This window comes from Panthera pardus, unplaced genomic scaffold (genome assembly GCF_024362965.1).
Source record: "Panthera pardus isolate Hobbes unplaced genomic scaffold, ASM2436296v1 HiC_scaffold_27, whole genome shotgun sequence".
NCBI classification, from domain to species: Eukaryota; Metazoa; Chordata; class Mammalia; order Carnivora; family Felidae; genus Panthera; species Panthera pardus.
In genome coordinates, this window is record NW_026526843.1 from 105,292,673 (window position 1) to 105,316,763 (window position 24,091).

Here is a 24,091-nt window from a genome sequence, read left to right on the forward strand (position 1 = left end):
GTGTACCACATTTCTTGACACTTAGGTTGCTTCCACTTTTTGGCTCTTCTGAAAAATGGCACACTGAGCATAGGTGTGCAAATGTCTTTTCAAGACCCTGTTTTCAACTCTTTACGATCTTTACCCAGAAATGGGATTGCTAGATTATATGGTATTTCTATTTTTAGTTTTTGAGGAACCTGTCCATGTTTTCCATAGAGGCTGTACCATTTTACATTCCCACCAACAGTGCACAACGGTTCTCTTTTCTCCACATCTGCACCAGCGCTTGTTATCTTCTGGGTTTTGTGTTTGTGTGTTTGTTTGTTTGTTTGTTTTGGATAGTGCTCATCCTAACAGGTGTGAGCTGATAGCTCTCTGTGGTTTTGATTTGGAGTTCTCTGATGATTAGTGATGTTGGGCATCTTTTTATATGCTTGTGGGCCATCTGTATATTTTCAGTGGAGGAATGTGCATTTAAGTTCTTTGGCCACTTTTAAACCAGGTTATATTTTTTAAAAATTTTTAATTTAAAAAAGTGTTTATTTTATTTATTTTGAGAGGGAGAGAGAGAGCACGAGAGAATCCCAAGCGGGCTCTGCACTGCTGGTGCGGGGCTTGATCTCATGAACCATGAGGTCATGACCCCAGTTGAAACCGAGAGTCAGACGTTCAACTAACTGAGCCACCCAAGTGCCCCAGGTTATTTGTTTTTAATTGTTGAGCTGTAGGAGTTCTTTCTGTATTCTGGATATTAACCTTTTATCAAAGATATGATTTGCAGATATTTTCTCCCATTCCTTAGCTTGCCTTTTCACTCTGCTTATTGTTTCCTCTGACATACAGATATTTTTAAGTTTGATGTAGTCCCATTTGTCTATTTTTGCTTTTGTTGCCTGGCAAGAGAGGGTTTTACATAATGTAACATAATCATGGGAGTGACATCTTATCGCCCTAACCACATTCTCTTGATTAAAAGCAAGTCACAGGTCCTAGCAATATACACGTGGAGAGGATCACACGAAGGCATAAACACCAGGAGGCAGGATCATGGGGGCCACCTTAAGGTCTGTCTGCATGCAAAGGCCAGTAAAAGCCTATTTTTTATTTAACATTTAACAAACATTTTTTAAGGTCTGTTTCCTGCCAAGCATTGTGCTTGGGGATTATGAAATAAATGTGGCATGGTCTCTGCTGTCCACAGGCTTACAGTTAAACATTACAGGTTCTAGTTATGGGTGGAAGGGATCCAGCCTCCTAGAGAAAAGTGACAGGAACAATCAGAACTGAGGGGGCAGACACACGGTTTGTCGCTCGTCCAGTGTGACCTACCTCCTTGAGGCAGCCCTCCCTCTCTCCCCTTCTGGAGTCCTGTCCAAGGGAAGACGACTGCCCACCACTCAGCTGAGGGGTTGAGGCTCTAACTCCTCATAAATACTTAGGAAACTTGCAAAGTACAGTCAGCCATCCTTAGGCCTCCCAAAGTTTCAGCTCTTTGAATCTAGGTATGGAGGTTACTCAATAAGAAGATCATAGGAAATAATTGCCTGTTAGTGCACAAAGTTTTAGACACCCCCTCTTTTCCCTGTGGCCCCTGGGTACATGTAATAAATTTTATAGTTCAAAATCCAGCTTACCAATCTTTGTACCATTCACAAACTGGCAATTAAATGTTAACTGTGAATCCAGAAAATAGAGGATACTTCAAAGAAGGAAAAGCAAGGGCATGAACTCCACCCAAGCAGCCTCTGTGTGACCTGAGGAGCAGGGAACAGACCCACATTAGAGCCCTGATGTGAGTGGATGTTGGGCATGTTCTGCTGGGGACAACAAAGGTTATTACCTTAGGACTTATTCCGGAGGCGGAGGAGAAGGTGCTGAATCATTCCTTTTGAAGAGATGATGGAGGTAGGAGAAGGGGTGCAAGAAGATCAAAGGGGGACCCAGAACCATAGGATTGGGAGAACTGTAATACATTTTAAGGTCTCCTTAAAAGATCAATTATAGAAGGGTGCTACAGGAGAGGAAGAAATGAGATCTGCAGCTAGCATTTCTTAGTGCCTATTATGAGTGGCATGCCCGGCTTGGCATTTTACAGATGTGATTTCCTTTAGTCTTTTTTGTAATGTTTGTTTATTTATTGTGAGAGAGAGAGCATGAGCAGGGGAGGAGCAGAGAGACAGGGAGAGAGAGAATCCCAAGCAGGCTCCGCGCTGTCAATGCAGAGCCAGACGCAGGGGCTCGAACTCACGAACCGTGAAATCATGACCTGAGCCGAAATCAAGAGTCGGACGTTTAACTGACTGAGCCACCCAGGTGCCTCTGATTTCATTTAGTCTTTTTGTTTTTTATTAAACATTTTTAAATGTACTCCTGAAATCATTGTTGCACTATATGCTAACTTATTTGGATATAAATTAAAAAAAAAGACTAATGAAAATAGAGAACACACACAAAAAAATATATATTGTACACCTGAAACTAATATAACACTATATGTTAACTATACTCAAATTAAAATTGAAATAGGGGATGAGATCATGCCATTTGAGATAACATGCATGGACCTAGAACGTATTTTGCTACATGAAATAAGTGAGACTAAGAAAGACAAATACTATATGATTTCATTCATAAGTGGAATCTAAAAAAACAAACAAAAAGCAGAATTGAACCTATAAATACAAAGAACAAACTGATGGTTGCCAGAAAGGAAGGGTGTGGGAGGTTGGGCAAAATGGGTGAAGGGGAATAGAAGATACGGGCTTCCAGTTATGGAATGAGTAAGTCACAGCATAAGGATACAGTGGATGATATTGTAATAGTGATGTAATGGGACAGGTGGTAGCTACGTTGTGGTGAAAATAGCACCATGTATAAACCTGTCAAATCATTAAGTTGTGCACCTGAAACTAATGTAACATTGTGTGTTAGCTATGCTCAAAAAAAAAAAAAAAGAAAAAACATCTTTTAAAAATGTTTATTTATTTTGAGAGAGGCAGAGAGAGCACAAGCAAGGGAGGGGCAGAGAGAGAGGGAGACAACAGAATCCAAAGCAGGCTCCAGGCTCCGAGCTGTCAGCACAGAGCCTGATGTGGGGCTGGAACCCATGAACCACGAGATAATGACCTGAGCTGAAGTTGGACACTTAATTGACTGAGCCACCCAGTCAGGGAAAACTGGGAATGAAATCAGCCATTTATTTTATTTTATTAAAAAAGCCTTTTTTTTTTTAATGTTTATCTGTTTTTGAGAGAGAGAGAGACAGAGTGCAAGTGGGGGAGGGGCAGAGAGAGAGAGGGAGACACAGAATTCGAAGCAGGCTCCAGGATCTGAGCTGTCAGCACAGAGCTCGACACGGGCTCAAACTCACGAGCCGTGCAATCATGAGCTGAGCTGAAGTTGGACGCTTAACTCACTGAGCCACCCAGATGCCCCTGAAATCAGCCATTTAAATAAAGCTAGCATGGATGAATATAATCTGGAATAGTAAGGGTTAAGAGTTTTTTTTTTCTTCAAAGCCCCCCAACCTCTATTGTTGAGATTTCTGTCATCGTAGAAGCATAGAATGGTAGTGATTCACTAGTACAAATTTCTCATCTAATAGCTAAGAAAACTGAAGCCCAGAGAGGGTGAAGTACTTGTCCAAGGTCACACAGCTAGAAGGTGGCAGAGTCAAAAATACAAGTGAGGTCTCCTGATTCTAAGTCAAGAGATCTTTTACTATACCTCAGAGGTCTTCTGGCAAAAATGGGAAACTTAAAAACAGACAGTATATTAAATACTGTCCTAAGGCTAGAGTCCAGGTAGAAAACTGTAAACATTCCACACATTTGGTCCACTTCTCACTAGCGCATGCTTTGTTTTAATTATGGCAAAGAATGCTTGGTCTTGTTCCAGTCTACTCAGTTTCTTCTTCTTCCTAAGCCTTTTGTCTCAGGTCTCTGCCTTGTGCGCCCCCCACCCCCAACCCCTGCCCATCCCAAGCACTGATAAGTAGGACTCTGCTGTGTGAATCACAAACACCTACAACTGAGACAAGCACACAATCAACTTGCTAGGAGATCCATGCCACTTAAGAGGCTGCAGGCAGCTGCCCCCATCCAGACTTCTTCACGGGAGAATTCCAGAGGCCACAGAACTTCGCATTCATGGGGGATCCCCCTCTGAACATCTTGTCAGTGAGTCTGGGGCATCACAGTATCACCATGCTTTCTGAGATCAGTGCTATCCCAGTACTTTGAAAATGGTCATGGGGGAGGGGAAGAAAAAATAAAGAGGTTAGAGAGGGAGGGAGGCAAAATATAAGAGACTCTTAAAAACTGAGAACAAACTGAGGGTTGATGGGGGGTGGAATGGAGGGGGGGGTGATGGGCATTGAGGAGGGCACCTTTTGGGATGAGCACTGGGTGTTGTATGGAAACCAATTTGACAATAAATTTCATATTTAAAAAAAAAAAAGAAAATGGTCCATAGCCCTGCATTCATGTTATTCCCTTACAGACAGAGCACACACTCCTAATCTGACAGGAGGAGTGGGTTTTCCTATCCAGGCAGGTGACATAGAGAATGCCAGCCTGTTGACATGAAGCCAAAGGGCAGTTGGCTCAGTAAGTACTTTTTGGGAGGTGGGGTTGAATGTACTGTGTGGCAGCAAAAGCAGGAAGTTTGAGGCCAGGCAGACCTAGTTGCAAATCCCAGTGCTGCCAGTTACCAGCTGTGTGATTTTGGACAAGATTCTTGAATCTCAGTGTGCTTATCTGTAAAATGGAGTTAGATCGTTTTGTCCTCTCACTAGTGTAAATATTAAATGCTGTTGTGAAGGGCGCCTGGGTGGCTCAGTCGGTTAAGCGTCCGACTTCAGCTCAGGTCACAAGATCGTGGTCCGTGAGTTCGAGCCCTGCGTCGGGTTCTGGGCTGATGGCTCAGAGCCTGGAGCCTGCTTCTGATTCTGTGTCTCCCTCTCTCTCTGCCCCTCCCCCGTTCATGCTCTGTCTCTGTCTCAAAAATAAATAAACGTTAAAAAAAAATTAAAAAAAAAATGCTGTTGTGAAACCCTTTATAGAGTGCTTAGAATATAGTTGGTACCCTCTAAATGTTTATTCCTTTCTGTCTGGCTGGTAATACAAGGAGTATAACAATTTTTAGATTAGGAAGAATAATTGTGAATGGTCCAATAAGAAGAGGGAAGGATTTATCTCTAAACCTATTTTTATCCTGCCCTTACACAGGATCATTCTCTTATTCATTGACCTTTGTCATGAAGCTTTGACCTTCCTCATGAATAATCACTGTGATGTGATTCAGTTAACATTTGCCAACCAATGAGGCCTTCCCGGTGATCACAGAATCAGGAGTCATCACAGAGGTTGGGTAATCAGTATTGTAATCCCTATTGTACTCTGCCCAGAGCGTTTTATCTGCTTGGCCAGACATCATGTAGACAAGGTCCAGTCCAGAACACATCACCTAAGATAAATTATTTACAACTCCGCCTCACTTTAAAAGTGGACCTCATCCATGACCTGATTAATATTTCACTATAAACCCCACCTGGAGATTTTTTAAAAAAGAAGCAGCTTGGTGAAAATAGGAGAAAATGTGGAAAAGACCATTATACAGAACATATTCATTCACACAACTTTTTTCCTTTCTCCTTTTTACAGGTATTTTATAGTTATGCCAGATAGAGGGAAATTATGCAGTTACGGTGCTTAGAATCTGGGCAAGACAGCAGACAGAACAATTTCTCAAACTTTCTATTTGGTACCTAGTCTCTGAAACCATGGTTAAAAAGAAAAAGCTGTAAAAGAGCTGTGAATAGTGGTTAAGCACTCTTCTTTTACCTTCAGCAACATGTAACCATGAAACACAATGTACGGTTCTATCATTCTCTTGTTCCACTTCCAGATTAATCCAATTCATTGAAAATTCACTTCAACATGTCCAAGAATCCCAGTGAACCCCAAGGTGCATAAACACAAACCACACCAAGGCACTACACAATCAAATTTCTGAAAAGCAGGGATAAAGACAAAATCTTAAAAGATGAGACTAATCACTGGTTTGTCATCAAAAACAATGCAAACCAGAAGATATTGGGAACATCTTTATTTTTTTAAAGTTTATTTATTTATTTTGAGAAAGAGACTGCATGGGAGGAGCAGAGAGCGAGAGAGGGAGAATCCCAAGCAGGCTCTGTACTGTCAGTGCGGAGCCCGACACGGGACTCAAACTCATGAACTGTGAGATCATGACCTGTGCTGAAAGCAAGAGTTGGATGCTTAACTGACTGAGCCACCCAGGTGCCCCGGAACAACATCTTTAAAGCATTAAAAGAAAAACACTGTCAACCTCCAATTTTATATCCAGTGAAAATGTTCTTCAAAGATGAAGGCAAAATAAAGACATTTCAGTGAAGCCAAAGCCAAGAGAATGCGTCGCTAGTGAATTTGCACTACAAGGAATGCTAAGAGAAGTTCTTCAGGCTGAAGGAAAAGGATACCAGATGGACACAGGAGTTTACACAAAGGAATGAAGAGTAAATATGGTAAATATTTGGGTAATATAAAAGATATTTTTCTTGTTTTTAATATCTTTAAAAGAGAATTAACTGCTTAAAGTGAGAATAATAACAGTATATTAGGGGATTTATAATAATTATCGATATAGAATTTATGAACACAACAGCAGAGATAGGATGCAAATATATCATTAAAAGATTCTTACGTTGTATGTTAAATGCTGTAAAATTCAAAGGTAGACTGTGGTAAGTTTAAAATGCATATTGTAAAGCTCAGAGCAACGACTAAAAAAATGAAAAGGGTGTAGCTCATTTGTCAGTAGAGGAGATAAAATGGATTCATAAAAAATAATCCAAGGGAAGAGAGGAAAAGAGGGAAAAAGGAACAAAGAACACCTAGGACAAATGGAAATATAGGACTAGTGTCATTCCTCTGTCAGGTAAGAAACCACCAAAGGAAAAGCCTAAAACATCTGTATTTACCTGTTAAAACAGAGGTGCTATGTTTGGCCAAGATGAGTTGTGATTCTTTGAGGTTGGGCACATTGCAGTCCCAGAATGATATTCGGATTCTGTTAGCAAGGAATTAGAAGGGAATGGCTGTAGGGTAGGCAACTAAAGGTGTCTGCTGGGATTGGTCCTGGAAGTATAGAAAGAGAAGAATCTCAGAGGCCAAAATTTACACTACTCAACTTGGCACTGTACTAGAACAAGAATACCCCAATGAAAGAACTCCAGCAACTGAATCTTGAGATGGATCTTTGAGTATTTTGGGGATGGATATATCAGTCTCTCCTTATTCATTTATTTAACAGATTTGTATCGTGTCAGGTGTTGTTTTTATCTCTGGAATTATAGCAGTAGAAAAACCAGACAAAGATGTCTGCCCCCCTGATGCTTACATTCCAGTGAAGGTATCTTAGCTGAATGCAACAGATTCCACGTTCATCAGTCAATTTTCTGATTATAATTGGATTTATTATGGCCCTCGAACTGTCCCACATTTCATTATGAATTAAGAAATTGGTATTTTTATTTCATCGATCAGTCGCTTGGTTGGTGTGACTCTTATTAGGGACATATATTTCACCTTTAGTGAAATGACAAATTGTGTTTTTGACCTGCTTATCTGAGGGCCAGTACTTGAACCATGGTAAATTCAAAAAGGCATTTCAACCCTGTGAGCCACTGTGGGAGGCAGAAAGCCACATAGCTTTCTCTAGTTAATACCTCAATAGTGCATCTTTCTCCCATTTGGAATGTTTAAATGTATTCATTTGTGTGAAAGGGATACCAGAAGGAAATATTAAATTGTAAGGTTCTAAATATCTCTGAAAAAAAGGAGTGCTGACTTTGAAACACTGTGTTTGTGTGATGTATTAAGAACTAATGGGGTTAAAGTTGCTCCTGCCAGGATTTAAGCTTTAAAAAAATTTCCTGTTGATGGTCATTTAGATTGTTGCTTTTTTTCCTGCCCTTTCAAACAATGCTCTTATGCACATTCCTGTATATATCCTTGAGTACAAGAGCAATGATAGAGTATTTACCTAGGACTGGAATGCTGTGTCAAAGGGTTGATGCATGTTCAACTTTATGGAATACAGCCAGATTGCTCCTCAGAGTGATTATGCCAATTCATACCTTCTACTAATCTGTGAATGAGAATTCTTGCCTGCCATTCTCTGTCCTCACCAACAGTTAATATTTTCAGACTCTTTGGTTTTTGCTTACCTGATAGGTATGAAATTGTATCTTATTATGGTTTGAATTTAATTCATTTGATGTTGACCTTTTCAGAGTTTTTTGGCCATATATTCTTTCTTCTACTTGAATTGCCAATTCATGACCTTGTCCATTTTTTATTGGCGTCTTTACCTTTTTCTTATTCATTTTTAGTAACCCTTTTATATAATTTATTATTCTAACTTCTCACCCCTCCTTTTTGTTATTTTTGCTCCAGACATGTACCACATCTGTGGCTAGGATATTTTTCTTTGTTGATAGTGTCTTTGGTTAAAAAATATAGCGTCTTTGGTTATATGGAAGTGTTTCATTTATCCATCCATTTTGAACTAAGATTATCCTACTGGGTATAAGCAAGTTCCAAATTTTTATATTATCATGGTGAATTTTCCCTATTTTCATGTTTGTGGCTCTTTATATTTAGTGGTTTTAAAAATTTAAAGTCCAGGGCTCCTGGGTGGCTCAGTTGGTTAAGCATCTGACTTAGACTCAGGTCGTGACCTCACAGTTTGTGGGTTTGAGCCCTGCGTTGGGTTGTGTGCTGACAGCTTGGAGCCTAGAGCCTGCTTGGGATTCTCTGTCTCTTCTGCTCTCTGCCCCTGCTCCATTTGCTGTCTCTCTCTCTCAAAAATAAACATTAAAAAAATTAAAGTCCATTTTTATGAAATAAATACAGCAAATGCAACTTTATTTTTGTAAATATTTGCCTGATATGTCCTTTCTCCTAATCTTGACTTTGACCTTAATGTATCTTTATGTTAATGTCATACTGAGAACAGGCCACTGGGGATGGTATACCCTAGTTGCAGAAAATAAGGGCCCTGTGGCCAGTACCAGCTTATACGTTTATTATTCAGATTTTGAATTTCATGCTTGCTTCTGTCCCTTCATCACTTACTGCTGTCGTGGTGGACAGGACCAGGGGGTGGAGAAGGATGATATGTATGCAAGGATCTAGCCAATAAATGAGACATACTCAGATCCAGTGAAATAGTAATAGGTTCTGAATCTATTTTTGCCAAACACAGTGGAAAGAAGTAGAAATAGAGTTTCCTTATTTCTGGCTTGAGATAGAAAAGAGTCCTAGTTTAGGAAAATTAACGTTCAGAGACAGGATTCTGAAATGACAAATTTCAGGACATTTTGTTTGCCATATGTTGGTGGACCATTTGATGATAACCTAGCAATTAAGCTAGAACCATATGTCATTACTTTATAATTTACCAAAGTAAAAATAACTGTAGAATACCTTTTTTCCACATGGGGAAACTAATCAGAAAGGGAGAAATATTGGCTGAAGGCCTGTATAAATGCTGAATATGCACATGAGAGGAGAACTTGAGGATTATGATTTGAGGCCCCGTGATCTAGGTTTCTAGATGATTTCTCATTTCCCAGTTTGTTCTCATTTCCCAGTCAATTCCCCTGACTCTGCAGAATTGCCTGATTCTAGCAGTGATTGGTGTTATAACATGGCAGGAATCATGAGACTACTTCCCCAGATCTCCCCATATCATGTTTTTCTGGGCAAGTCTGGAGTACAAGACCACGCCCTCTGGTGGAGAAAGATACCACTCACTGCTATTTGGGAAATGCTTGTTAGTCATCATTTGCTAGCCATTTTAATTTTGGGGGAAAGATATTTAATATCTCTCAACCCTAATGTCTTTATCTATCAAATGGGAATACTGATCTCCTACAGTTCTTGTGAGGATTAAATAAGATAGCTGAGCGATAAGTGCTCAGTAAATAATACTGTCCATGCTAGTATTCCCTCATAGTTGAACAGATATTTATTATGTATTTTACGTATGTTAGGCACCGAGATAAGTAGTCAATACATGGGTGGCTATCATACTGCTAATCCATATTATTATATAATTAAATTACAGTGTATCCGGCACTGTGCCAGGTATAGGAGCCACAGCAGTAAATAAGATCGAACATTTAAGTCTCTGGATAGGTTTTTCTGGTTCTATTAGTGAGACTCTTTTCTCCCTTATGAGTTCTCTGGACTTCCAAAGAGATCACAGCCCGATGCCTTCCTGCAATGTGGCAGGTTCTGGCTGACTATGGGACGGAAAGGAGGGTAGAAAAACGTGATCAGCCTCTGTCCCTTATAGGCAGGTGGGAAAGAAGCTGCTCACGATGGGGGTCTTTTGCTTTGCTTTACTTTGCCTTCCCTTTCCAGAAGAACCTAGCGTACCATGGGGGATGTTCTGCTGTCACAGCAGAAAAGAATATAGACACAGAGCAACACAGACCAAAATGTTCACTCTGGCCCTTGCACAAGAAAGGACAAGAAAGTAGGGGGGTTGTATTTTCCCAGTCCTTAGGGAAAACTCAGCCTTTTGGACCTCTTCTTCTCCTTAGCAAGTGTCAGTCATCCAGTTCCTTCTGGATGAGACAGGCTAGGAGGGTAGAAAAAGACTGAGGATTTCCTGGGGCTTGAATCAGTAGAAGAGGGAAGAAAAGAAAAAAACCCTTATCATGGTCCTCCCTTAGAGAGGATAAGCTGTAAAAAAAATCAGACCTTCCTCACTGCCAACGTTCTTGTGCTCTCAGGGACTATAATGCTACAAAGAGTTGCTTTCTTTTTCCCTACTAAGTGTCCTCTTCTGCTAATCAAGGTTTCATAGGAGGCACCAGACTCCAGGAATAGGGGTGGGGATGGGGGGGGGGGGAGTAGAAAATAACCCTTTACAGTAATAAGAAAAAAAAGTTATTTTTAATTTAAAAAGCATCTTGAAGGGTTTAGATTATGCATAGATAATTGATTAAATTTATAATCCTGGGGAGGGTAGCTCTTGAGGTTGACATTTATCTTGAGGTTGACATTGTTCTCTCCTACAATAAATCATCCTTTCTTTCAGTGTGATGGACCCAATCTTTAATTTGAACTCTGAATATGATCTATAATGTGGATCTTTTCGTTCTTATGTTACACTCATATAGAAGATTCTGAAAGCTCAGTCTAGCTGGTTGTTTAAAGCCTGGGTTAGGACTAAACTAGCCTTTGAAGGTGTGAACATTGCTTAGAGTTCCTCTCCCTCCATGATTAACCCCCTCAAGAGCTGCTTTCCATCTTCCAATCAATAAATCTTTTTTTTTTTTTTTTTTTAATTTATTTTTGGGACAGAGAGAGAGAGAGACAGAGCATGAATGGGGGAGGGGCAGAGAGAGAGAGGGAGACACAGAATTGGAAACAGGCTCCAGGCTCCGAGCCATCAGCCCAGAGCCTGACGCGGGGCTCGAACTCACGGACCGCGAGATCGTGACCTGGCTGAAGTCGGACGCTTAACCGACTGCGCCACCCAGGCGCCCCCCAATCAATAAATCTTAACTAGACCTTGAGAATGAACTATGTGCCCAGACTTGAGATTTAAAAGATGACTCCTGCCTTTACAAAGCTTACTGTATCATTGGAGTACCATGATGGACACTTCAAAGTCATCAAAGAAAGAATACAAAGTATAATTAAGTGATAAATTGTCAGATACAGACTTAGTAAAATAGAAGTTTAGAACAATGAAAGGTTAATGATGGCTACAGGAGTCGGGAAATCCTTTTAGAAGAAGTAGGACTTCAGTTAGGTTTTGCCAATCCATAAAGAGAGGAAAGTACTCACTTTCACCAATGGCCAAATTACGGAAAGAGCCTAAATGTCCATTAACTGATGAATGGAGAAAGAAGTTGTGGTTTATATACACAACGGAATACTACTTGGTAATGAGAAAGAATGAAATCTGGCCTTTTGTAGCAACGTGGATGGAACTGGAGAGTGTTATGCTAAGTGAAATGAGTCATACAGAGAAAGACAGATACCATATGTTTTCACTGTTATGTGGATCCTGAGAAATTTAACAGAGGACCATGGGGGAGGGGAAGGGGGAAAAAAAGTTAGAGAGGGAGGGATGCAAACTTTAAGAGACTCTTAAAAACTGAGAATAAACTGAAGGTTGGTAGGGAGTGGGAGGGTGGGGAGGGGGGGTGATGGGTATTGAGAAGGGCACCTGTTGGGATGAGCACTGGGTGTTGTATGGATACCAATTTGACAATGAATTTCACATTAAAAAAAAAGAGAGAGAGAGAGGAAAGTACTTAGCAAAAGGATCATAGCATGAACAGACCAGTGAAAGAAACCAGAAAGTTCAGAGCCTCTGTTTGCTCATCTGTGAAATGAATCAGGAAGCCAGACATGAGCCCCTCTGTGGCAGCCAGTGCTGTTTTCAGTTTTGTGGGTCCAGCAGTTAGCAGAGTTTCTCTCATAGCAAAGGCACCTGATATGTGTGTGGATCTTGAACAAACATGACATGTGGAGGAGATGGTTTGGAGGTTTGCCTACCCAGAGGCAAAGTTGATGTTAGCGAACTGGGACCCTCCTTCAGGAAGCTGGGGCTCAGCTCAGAACTACCCTGAGAGAGGCACATGTTTCTCCCAGGGCGTGGACCTAAGTCCTCTGAGAACGCAGAAAGAAAGGGATGTCTTGTTTACGTACCTCCCTTCTGTTTTGGGCACATGGCCCTAGTTGCCTCTAGCACAAGATTGATTTGGGTTGGTCACTCAGGGAACTCTCCTGCCTGCAAGTGAGCAACAGGGCCATTGATACAGTGGGACCTGGCCAGCTTCCATGGGTGCCTTTAATTAAAATGATATATCTTAATTAGCCAGGTATGTGTGATAATGTGAGTCAGGAGGACAGATAAACATCGTCCCCTTTAATTTCTTGGAAAACTTTCTTAGCCTTTTTATAAAGCATTTAGTTATGAAACTGGAAAATTCAATTTGAATAATTTAGTGTCTTTTTCTCTAAGGGAAGAACTCTCTCACATGTCATTTCCTCTCTGTGGCTTTCCAGGCCACTATCCTGTCACCTTACCCAAACTCCTTCAATATTCCGTTTCAGCAGAATGCATTACTTACTGCTTCCTCTGAGACCTTATGGGGCATTATTCACTGGAGCAATTATCACAGTGCATTTGATTACACTTATATTTTTTCTCTCTGGGCAGTGAATTCCTGGAGGTCAGGAACCCTACCTATTTGATCTTTGTAGCCTTAGCACCCAGCACAGCACTTGGCATATAGGAGTTGCTCAATAAATGCATTAGATTAATATGTTGGCTCTATTGATTATTTTGTATTTAAAATTTTTTGTGGGGGTCCGGAAGATGGCGGCGTAGGAGGACGCTGGGCTCACCGCGTGTCCTGTTGATCACTTAGATTCCACCTACACCTGCCTAAATAACCCAGAAAACCGCCAGAGGATTAGCAGAACGGAGTCTCCGGAGTCAAGCGCAGACGAGAGGCCCACGGAAGAGGGTAGGAAGGGCGGCGAGGCGGTGCGCGCTCCACGGACTGGCGGGAGGGAGCCGGGGCGGAGGGGCGGCTCGCTGGCCAAGCAGAGCCCCCGAGTCTGGCTGGCAAAAGCGGAGGGGCCGGACGGACTGTGTTCCGACAGCAAGCGCAACTTAGCGTCTGGGAGGTCATAAGTTAACAGCTCCGCTCAGAAAGCGGGAAGGCTGGAGGACAAAGGGAGGGAGAGCTGCTGAGCCCCCGGACGGCAGAGCTCAGCTTGGCGGGGAACAAAGGCGCTCGCCAGCGCCATCTCCCCCGCCCATCCCCCAGCCAAAATCCCAAAGGGAACCAGTTCCTGCCAGGGAACTTCCTCGCGCAGCCCAAACACCCAACTCTGTGCTTCTGTGGAGCCAAACCTCCGGCAGCGGATCTGACTCCCTCCCGCTGCAACAGGGCCCCTCCTGAAGTGGATCACCTAAGGAGAAGCGAGCTAAGCCTGCCCCTCCAGCCCCCGTGCACCTTGCCTACCCACCCCAGCTAATACGCCAGATCCCCAGCAACACAAGCCTGGCAGTGTGCAAGTAGCCCAGACGGGCCACGCCACTCCACAGTGAATCCCGCCCCTAGGAGAGGGGAAGAGAAGGCACACACCAGTCTGACTGTGGCCCCAGCGGTGGGCTGGGGGCAGACATCGGGTCGGACTGCGGCCCCGCCCACCAACTCCAGTTATACACCACAGCACAGGGGAAGTGCCCTGCAGGTCCTCACCACTCCAGGGACTATCCAAAATGACCAAACGGAAGAATTCCCCTCAGAAGAATCTCCAGGAAATAACAACAGCTAATGAACTGATCAAAAAGGATTTAAATAATATAACAGAAAGTGAATTTAGAATAATAGTCATAAAGTTAATTGCTGGGCTTGAAAACAGTAAAACAGGACAGCAGAGAATCTCTTGCCACAGAGATCAAGAGACTAAGGACCAGTCACGAGGAGCTGAAAAACGCTTTAAACGAAATGCAAAACAAAATGGAAACCACGACGGCTCGGCTTGAAGAGGCAGAGGAGAGAATAGGTGAACTAGAAGATAAAGTTATGGAGAAAGAGGAAGCTGAAAGAAAGAGAGATAAAAAAATCCAGGAGTATGAGGGGAAAATTAGAGAACTAAGTGATACACTAAAAAGAAATAATATACGCATAATTGGTATCCCAGAGGAGGAAGAGAGAGGGAAAGGTGCTGAAGGGGTACTTGAAGAAATTATAGCTGAGAACTTCCCTGAACTGGGGAAGGAAAAAGGCATTGAAATCCAAGAGGCACAGAGAACTCCCTTCAGACGTAACTTGAATCGATCTTCTGCACGACATATCATAGTGAAACTGGCAAAATACAAGGATAAAGAGAAAATTCTGAAAGCAGCAAGGGATAAACGTGCCCTCACATATAAAGGGAGACCTATAAGACTCGTGACTGATCTCTCCTTTGAAACTTGGCAGGCCAGAAAGGCTTGGCACGATATCTACAGTGTGCTAAACAGAAAAAATATGCAGCCGAGAATCCTTTATCCAGCAAGTCTGTCATTTAGAATAGAAGGAGAGAGAAAGGTCTTCCCAAACAAACAAAAACTGAAGGAATTTGTCACCACGAAACCAGCCCTACAAGAGATCCTAAGGGGGATCCTGTGAGACAAAGTACCAGAGACATCACTACAAGCATAAAACATACAGACATCACAATGACTCTAAACCCGTATCTTTCTATAATAACACTGAATGTAAATGGATTAAATGCGCCAACGAAAAGACATAGGGTATCAGAATGGATAAAAAAACAAGACCCATCTATTTGCTGTCTACAAGAGACTCATTTTAGATCTGAGGACACCTTTAGATTGAGAGTGAGGGGATGGAGAAGTATTTATCATGCTACTGGAAGCCAAAAGAAAGCTGGAGTAGCCATACTTATATCAGACAAACTAGACTTTAAATTAAAGGCTGTAACAAGAGATGAAGAAGGGCATTATATAATAATCACAGGGTCTATCCATCAGGAAGAGCTAACTATTATAAATGTCTATGCGCCAAATACCGGAGCCCCCAGATATATAAAACAATTACTCATAAACATAAGCAACCTTATGGATAAGAATGTGGTCATTGCAGGGGACTTTAACACCCCACTTACAGAAATGGATAGATCATCTAGACACACAGTCAATAAAGAAACAAGGGCCCTGAATGATACATTGGATCAGATGGACTTGACAGATATATTTAGAACTCTGCATCCCAAAGCAACAGAATATACTTTCTTCTCGAGTGCACATGGAACATTCTCCAAGATAGATCATATACTGGGTCACAAAACAGCCCTTCATAAGTTTACAAGAATTGAAATTATACCATGCATACTTTCAGACCACAATGCTATGAAGCTTGAAATCAACCACAGGAAAAAGTCTGGAAAACCTCCAAAAGCACGGAGGTTAAAGAACACCCTACTAACGAATGAGTGGGTCAACCAGGCAATTAGAGAAGAAATTAACAAATATATGGAAACAAACGAAAATGAAAATACAACAATCCAAACGCTTTGGGACGCAGCGAAGGCAGTCCTGAGAGGAAAATACATTGCAATCCAGGCCTATCTCAAGAAACAAGAAAAATCCCAAATACAAAATCTAACAGCACACTTAAAGGAAATAGAAGCAGAACAGCAAAGGCAGCCTAAACCCAGCAGAAGAAGAGAAATCATAAAGATCAGAGCAGAAATAAACAATATAGAATCTAAAAAAACTGTAGAGCAGATCAACGAAACCAAGAGTTGGTTTTTTGAAAAAATAAACAAAATTGACAAACCTCTAGCCAGGCTTCTCAAAAAGAAAAGGGAGATGACCCAAATAGATAAAATCATGAATGAAAATGGAATGATTACAACCAATCCCTCAGAGATACAAACAATTATCAGGGAATACTATGAAAAATTATATGCCAACAAATTGGACAACCTGGAAGAAATGGACAAATTCCTAAACACCCACACTCTTCCAAAACTCAATCAGGAGGAAATAGAAAACTTGAACAGACCCATAACCAGCGAAGAAATTGAATCGGTTATCAAAAATCTCCCAACAAATAAGAGTCCAGGACCAGATGGCTTCCCAGGGGAGTTCTACCAGACGTTTAAAGCAGAGATAATACCTATCCTTCTCAAGCTATTCCAAGAAATAGAAAGGGAAGGAAAACTTCCAGACTCATTCTATGAAGCCAGTATTACTTTGATTCCTAAACCAGACAGAGACCCAGTAAAAAAAGAGAACTACAGGCCAATATCTCTGATGAATATGGATGCAAAAATTCTCAATAAGATACTAGCAAATCGAATTCAACAGCATATAAAAAGAATTATTCACCATGATCAAGTGGGATTCATTCCTGGGATGCAGGGCTGGTTCAACATTCGCAAATCGATCAACGTGATACATCACATTAACAAAAAAAAAGAGAAGAACCATATGATCCTGTCAATCGATGCAGAAAAGGCCTTTGACAAAATCCAGCACCCTTTCTTAATAAAAACCCTTGAGAAAGTTGGGATAGAAGGAACATACTTAAAGATCATAAAAGCCATTTATGAAAAGCCCACAGCTAACATCATCCTCAACGGGGAAAAACTGAGAGCTTTTTCCCTGAGATCAGGAACACGACAGGGATGCCCACTCTCACCGCTGTTGTTTAATATAGTGCTGGAAGTTCTAGCATCAGCAATCAGACAACAAAAGGAAATCAAAGGCATCAAAATTGGCAAAGATGAAGTCAAGCTTTCGCTTTTTGCAGATGACATGATACTATACATGGAAAATCCGATAGACTCCACCAAAAGTCTGCTAGAACTGATACATGAATTCAGCAAAGTTGCAGGATACAAAATCAATGTGCAGAAATCAGTTGCATTCTTATACACTAACAATGAAGCAACAGAAAGACAAATGAAGAAACTGATCCCATTCACAGTGGCACCAAGAAGCATAAAATACCTAGGAATAAATCTAACCAAAGATGTAAAAGATCTGTATGCTGAAAACTATAGAAAGCTTATGAAGGTAATTGAAGAAGATATAAAGAAATGGAAAGACATTCCCTGCTCATGGATTGGAAGAATAAATATTGTCAAAATGTCAATACTACCCAAAGCTATCTACACATTCAATGCAATCCCAATCAAAATTGCACCAGCATTCTTCTCGAAACTAGAACAAGCAATCCTAAAATTCATATGGAACCACAAAAGGCCCCGAATAGCCAAAGTAATTTTGAAGAAGAAGACCAAAGCAGGAGGCATCACAATCCCAGACTTTAGCCTCTACTACAAAGCTGTCATCATCAAGACAGCATGGTATTGGCATAAAAACAGACACATAGACCAATGGAATAGAATAGAAACCCCAGAACTAGACCCACAAACGTATGGCCAACTCATCTTTGACAAAGCAGGAAAGAACATCCAATGGAAAAAAGACAGTCTCTTTAACAAATGGTGCTGGGAGAACTGGACAGCAACATGCAGAAGGTTGAAACTAGACCACTTTCTCACACCATTCACAAAAATAAACTCAAAATGGATAAAGGACCTGAATGTGAGACAGGAAACCATCAAAACCTTAGAGGAGAAAGCAGGAAAAGACCTCTCAGACCTCAGCCGTAGCAATCTCTTACTCGGCACATCCCCAAAGGCAAGGGAATTAAAAGCAAAAGTGAATTACTGGGACCTTATGAAGATAAAAAGCTTCTGCACAGCAAAGGAAACAACCAACAAAACTAAAAGGCAACCAACGGAATGGGAAAAGATATTTGCAAATGACACATCGGACAAAGGGCTAGTATCCAAAATCTATAAAGAGCTCATCAAACTCCACACCCGAAAAACAAATAACCCAGTGAAGAAATGGGCAGAAAACATGAATAGACACTTCTCTAAAGAAGACATCCGGATGGCCAACAGGCACATGAAAAGATGTTCAACGTCGCTCCTTATCAGGGAAATACAAATCAAAACCACACTCAGATACCACCTCACGCCAGTCAGAGTGGCCAAAATGAAGAAATCAGGAGACTATAGATGCTGGAGAGGATGTGGAGAAACAGGAACCCTCTTGCACTGTTGGTGGGAATGCAAATTGGTGCAGCCGCTCTGGAAAGCAGTGTGGAGGTTCCTCAGAAAATTAAAAATAGACCTACCCTATGACCCAGCAATAGCACTGCTAGGAATTTACCCAAGGGATACAGGAGTACTGATGCATAGGGGCACTTGTACCCCAATGTTTATAGCAGCACTCTCAACAATAGCCAAATTATGGAAAGAGCCTAAATGTCCATCAACTGATGAATGGATAAAGAAATTGTGGTTTATATACACAATGGAATACTACGTGGCAATGAGAAAAAATGAAATATGGCCTTTTGTAGCAACATGGATGGAACTGGAGAGTGTGATGCTAAGTGAAATAAGCCATACAGAGAAAGACAGATACCATATGGTTTCACTCTTATGTGGATCCTGAGAAACGTAACAGAAACCCATGGGGGAGGGGAAGGAAAAAAAAAAAAAAAAAGAGGTTAGAGTGGGAGAGAGCCAAAGCATAAGAGACTGTTAAAAACTGAGAACAAACTGAGGGTTGATGGGGGGTGGGAGGGAGGGCAGGGTGGGTGATGGGTATTGAGGAGGGCACATTTTGGGATGAGCACTGGGTGTTGTATGGAAACCAATTTGACAGTAAATTTCATATATTAAAAAATAAAAAATAAAAAATAAATAAATAAATAAATAAAAATAAAATTTTTTGTAATTAAAAAATTTTTTTAATGTTTACTTATTTTTGAGAGAGAGAGAGAGAGAGAGAGGCAGAGTGTGAGTGGGGGAGGGGCAGAGAAAGAGAGGGAGTCACAGAAACTGAAAAAAGCTCCAGGCTCTGAGCTGTCAGCACAAGCCGATGTGGGGCTTGAACTCAGGAATGGCAACATCACGACCTAGGCCGAAGTCGGCTGCCCAACCAAATGAGCCACCCAGGCTCCCCTTTAAAAAATTGTTTTTTAATGTTTATTTATTTTTGAGAGAGAGAGAGAGAGAGAGAGAGAGAGAGAGAGAGAGAGAGAGAGAGAGAGACGCAGAGCATGAGCAGGGGAGGGGCAGAGAGAGAGGGAGACACAGAATTCGAAGCAGGCTCCAGGCTCTGAGCTGTCAGCACAGAACCTGATGCCAGGCTCGAACTCACAAACTGTGAGATCATGACCTGAGCCAAAGTCAGCCGTTCAACCGACTGAGCCAGGCACCCCCGACTGTGTTGATTATTTTTTTAAGTTTTTATTTAAATTCCAGTTAGTTAACATATATACAATATTAGTTTCAGATGTACAATATAGTGATTCAAAACTTCCACACAACACCTGGTGCTCATCACCAGTGCCCTCCTTAATCCCTATCCTGTATTTAACCCAATACTCCCTTCTATTAATCATCAGTTTGTTCTCTCTCTCTCTCTCTGTCTCTCTCTCTCAAAAATAAATAAACATTAAAAAATTTAATAAAAAATAAAAAGTTTTAGTGTTTATTCATTTTTGAGAGAGAGAGACAGAGAGCGAGAGGGGGAGGGGCAGAGAGAGAGGGAGACACAGAATCCCAAGCAGGTTCCAGGCTCTGAGCTGTCAGCACAGAGCCCGTCGCAGGGCTTGAACTCATGAACCGTGAGATCATGTTCTGAGCCAAGTCGGATGCTCAACCAACTGAACAACCCAGGCACCCTGAGATTCTCTTTTTAAATGTTTATTTGTTTTTGAAAGAGAGAGGGGTAGAGAGAGAAAGGACGAGAGAGAATCCCAAGCAGGCTCTGCACTGTCAGTGTGGAGCCTGACATGGGGCTCCAACTCACGAATTGTGAGATCATGACCTGAGCTGAAATCAAGAGTCAGACACGATCCACTGACTGAGCCACCCCGGTGCCCCATAAGAGACTCTTAACGATAGAGCACAAACTGAGGGTTGATGGAGGGAGGTGGATGAAGGGTGGCTATACGGGTGATGGGTGTTAAGGAGGGCACTTGTTATGATGAGCTCTGGGTGTTGTATGTAAGTGCTGAACCACTGAATTGTATTGAAATCAATATAGCCCTGTATGTTAACTAACTAGAATTTAAATAAAAATGTGAAGGAAAAAAGGTCACACTAAACAATTATTCTATTGCTGAGTAACAGATTACCACAAGTATGGTAGCTTACACAACAGACATTTATTATCTAAAAATTTCTGTGGTGAAGAGTTTGGTCATGGCTTAGCATGGCTGCACTCAAGGTGTCAGCCAGGGCTGGGGTCTCATCTGAGGTTCTGGGTCCTCTTCCAAGCTCAAGTGGTTGTTTGTAGAATTCATTTTCTTGCAGATGTAGAACTCATGGTATCTTGCTTCTTCAAAGGCCAGTGGGAGACTCTCTATCACCGAGGAAGGCTGGGCTCCTCTTTTAAGGACTAACTTGATTAGGTCAGGATACTCTTCTTTTTGATTAACCGAGAGTCACACTGATTGGGACCTTAATTAAATCTGCAAAATGCCTTTATGTTCACTTTATACCATAACCCAATCATGGGACATCCCATAACCCAATATGATGACATCCATCGTATTCACAGGTCCTGCCCACACTGAAGAAAAGTGACATGGATACAAGACCTAGATATCAGGGAGTGGGAATCTTGGGATTCTGCCTGCTGCAAGCCCTGAATGAGAGGCCTCTGAATGGCTCTGTGCCTCTCTTAGGGAAAATAGGTAAGTCTGAAAGCCAAAGGCTAGAAGCAGGAGTGACCTCAATTACTATTACCTCTAATGACCTACTGGGGGAATTTATGCTTCCTGAATCTGCAACTCTGGGCTCTGCGGAGTTTGAGGTTTTGTTCCACATAGGGTCACGCCCTTGCCAATGGGCACAGCAAGGGGCCCATTGAACTATAAGTATGGCTGCTGCCAGGGCTCTGGATTCCTGTGGCCAAGGAGTCACCATCTTGGCAGGGGTAATCGCCCTTAATTAGCTGGAGGATGTAAGGTTGCTGCTACACAATGCGGTGGGGAGGAATGTATGTGGAACTCAGGTCTGTGTGTGTGTGTGTGTGTGTGTGTGTGTGTGTGTGTGTGTGTGTGTGTTTATATTATTTATATTTATATTGGGTTTTTTTTTTCGTGAGTGCAATAGGCAGAATCAAGTCCTCCCAAAAATGTCCCCAGCCAACTTCCCAGAATGTGTTAATATCTTAGGTTACATGGCAAAGAAGAATTAAGGCTGCAGATGGAAGTAAAATTGCTAATCAGCTGACATTAAGATAGGGAGATTATCTGGGGCACCTGGGTGGCTCACTCGATTAAGCGTCCACCTTTGGCTCAGGTCATGATCTCATGGTTTGTGGGTTCGAGCCCTGCGTCAGGCTCTATGCTGACAGTGAGGAGCCTGGAGCCTGCTTCAAATTCCGTGTCCCCCTCTCTCTCTGCCCGTACCCCACTCACACCCTGTCTCTCTCTCTCTTTCTCTAAAAAAATAAACATTAAAAAAAGATAGGAAGATTATCTTGGACTATCCTGGTGGGCCCAGTGTAATCACATGGGTCATTAAAGGTGGAAGAGAGAGTATCACAAGGTGATGTGACTCGAAGAAAGGCACAGAGAGGTGCATTATTGCTGGCTTCAAATAGGGTGGAAAGGGGCCATGGGCCAAGCGGTAGAAGTGGCCTCCAGAAGCTGAAAGGAACAAGAAAATGGATTCTCTTTTAGAGCCTCCAGGAATAGCCCAGTGAAACCTGTGTCAGACTTCTGACTTTCAGAACTGTAAGAGAATAAAGTTGTGTTGTTTTAAGCCACTAAGTTTCTGGTAAATTTGTTATAGCAGCCATAGGAAACTAATATCGTGGGTGAGGAAAAACTGTCCAGAAGTAATTCACTCTTGTTGTATCAGGAGTACTTTGCATCCTGGTCCAGGACTGTGCCTTATTCGTGTCTGTATTGTTAGTCTCTTAAATGTCAGTGAATCTCCATGGGTGTCTGTGGTGTTGAAGGAGGAAGTGAGGAGGCACGAGGGGAGGAGACGAAATGGTGGTGGTGACAGTATTAGAGAGGAGGCAGGAAGCCCAAGAGTTGGTGGGGACTGAATCTAATGTCGGTTCTCTGCAGCGTGGGCTGGCTTTTTGGAATGCAGAGAATTTGCAGGTCAGTGGCAGGCATGGGGAGGCAGTGCCCCAAGCAGCTTGGTCTTGGTGGAGCTCTTGGTTCAGGAATGATTCAACAGTATTCTGAGCTTCCTGGATATGCCCCATCAACAGAGAACCCTTCTCTAATTCCCTCTCATCCACTCCGTCACCTGCCACCCAGAGTGTTTCTCAACCTTTATAGTCCCAGACAGGAAGCCACAGACTTCAGTTAGAGACGGAGCAGCTCTGATCACTGAACTCTTTAGTTTGAGCTTCCTGTGAGCGACGCTGTTTCTCTGAGGTCCCAACACTAAATCTCGGTACTGTTGGGCACCCCGAATATGCCCTCTAACAGCAGCCTTGGCCGGAGGCATTTACTCTAGTACTTTAGAGCAGAGTGCTCTCAGTGTGTGTGCGCGCGTGTGTGTGTGTGTGTGTGTGTATCTATCTCTACTTTGTATCTGTCTGTCTGTATCTGTATCTGTATCTCTGTCTCTATCTCTATCTATCTCTATGTCTGTCTCTCTGTCACTATGTATCCCCTCAGGGAAGTATTGCGAGTACTGCCAGGGCCAGGGTGAGGGAGATAGAGCAGCCTGAGCAATACATGGGGAGTGAGGGATTGTGGGTAATAGTAGGACCTAGAGGAGGAAATGGCAACTTTGAAGAGACTTTTAGGAGTAAAATAATTTTCTTCCCTCCACAGATGAGGCCAAACAGAAGCCGTATGTGGTGACCTGTGCGATGCGCTAGTTACTTATATAAACTGAACAAAGCAGTCTAACAATCCTGTAAATATCACACATAAAGATGAACCAGCTAGTGTCATGTCGGTATTTCTAAAGATAAAGTAAATCAGTACTACTGGCACCATCCGGTTTTTGTGTGGTCCCATCTCCAAAAAGCATGAAATACAAATTTATACCCAAAACCGTGTTTTTTGAATTCAAATCACCAGCATGATTTTAGCATGTATGAAATGTACAAATCCTTACTGTAAAGTAAGTTTTGAAAGCTTGCATGTACGGTGAAGCATGAGCTTTTGCAAAGAGAGTGAAATATGTTTACAGCTTTGTTGCCTTCATGGTTATGTATCCCGGTGCAGCTATAATTGTGTCACAGGTACTTGTTGCCTTTCCTTGCCCCAGGAGCAGCAGAATTAGCTTCTACACTGGCCCGGCTAAACAGGCTATCCTGAGGACTAACAGGAGGCTCTATTTCCCAGCTGGGATGGTAGCCCCTGAGGTGGGGTTAAGGTGGGTGGGCAAGAGAATGGAGGGAAATAGGGTGCAGAGTGAGGAATAAATGGAAGAGAACTGAGTCTTTTGGC

General features: G+C 42.1%; 1 long non-coding RNA gene across 1 annotated transcript; it reads left to right on the forward strand.

The window, feature by feature from the left end:
• The first annotated feature begins 203 nt into the window (after window positions 1-203).
• On the forward strand, window positions 204-23,824 carry LOC109257461 (uncharacterized). The gene is made up of 5 exons (XR_002075992.2): window positions 204-4,160; window positions 4,483-4,589; window positions 5,890-6,529; window positions 21,220-21,355; window positions 23,468-23,824. It is a non-coding gene; the product is annotated as an uncharacterized LOC109257461 (long non-coding RNA).
• The last annotated feature ends 267 nt before the right edge of the window (window positions 23,825-24,091 follow it).